We start from the raw sequence: 1,140 nt of genomic DNA on the forward strand, positions 1-1,140 counted from the left end.
GGAGGTGGGCGGGGGTTGCTGTTGGCTAGGGGGTCAGGGGGGAGGCCAATGTGCCACCGACCAGCGGGCCCGGGGAGAGGAGAAGGCGAGCGTGCGTGCGTCCGTCGTGTGTCCGCGCCGACGCAAATCCGGCTCAAAAATGGGCCGGGAATGGGTCGCTCGCGGACGAAAAGCGGACGCGCGTCCGTTTGGGTCGGCGCGTTGGGCCGCCTTTTGTGTCCGCGCCGACCCAAACGGACGGCGGCGGACGAAATGGGTCGCCCCATTGGAGCTGCTCTAATTCCCCATTCCGGAGCTTCATAGCCTTAAGGCCAACTCCAGCGCGCGACCCCATCCCGTCCGGCCCCATTCGTTTGGGGCAAAACGGACAAGCCAGACGGCCCAACGCGCGACGGCCTGGACCCATCTGGTCCGTTTTGTGTCCGGGCCGACCGAGCGCAAACATGGGCCAGGTTTGGGTCGCGGCGGACAGCAAACAGACACGTCGCTCGTCCGCTTCGGGGCCGCGTGGCAGGCGGCCACCTACCTCCCACCGCCCGACATTAATGCGCACGCACGGTCGGCCCCACCTGTCATCCGCCTAGGCGAACGGTCGCCGTCATTCTTAAATGGGAAGTCGTGGACCGGTCACAGTCCACACTCCCCACTCCAGCCCGTGCTGCCTCCTCAAAACCCGACACTTCCCAAATCCTAGCTCTTCCTCTCCCCGTCCTCGATCTCGCCGGCCGGCCGCCACGCAGCCATGGGGTTCTGGAACACCACTGAAAGGGGAAGCATGACCACGAGGCTGGCTCGTCCTCGGGCCGCCGCCACCGCGGCGTCAAAGAGGAGCCTGCATCACCACCGTGAAGGGCCCCCGCGCCGCCCGCATTCTCCATCGCCCCTACGGCCGCCGGCGAGCGCGACCGGCACTACATCCATGCGGATGTATGCCGTCGTTATTGGGAGACAAGGACGCCGTTCCCCTGGAGTGACGTGCACCTCCCCAATAACTGGCATCTCTCTGCCGACCGGGTGCTGATCCCGCCGGTCCCGTTGAGCGGCTGTGCGCGCCGCGAGGAGATCGAGCGCCGCCGCCGTCTCCTGCCGGACGACCTCTACTACGACCCCAGGTATGCCGTCGACTCCGACCTCTGGGAC

The sequence above is a fragment of the Triticum aestivum genome, chromosome 5D (assembly GCF_018294505.1).
Source record: "Triticum aestivum cultivar Chinese Spring chromosome 5D, IWGSC CS RefSeq v2.1, whole genome shotgun sequence".
Taxonomy (NCBI): domain Eukaryota; kingdom Viridiplantae; phylum Streptophyta; class Magnoliopsida; order Poales; family Poaceae; genus Triticum; species Triticum aestivum.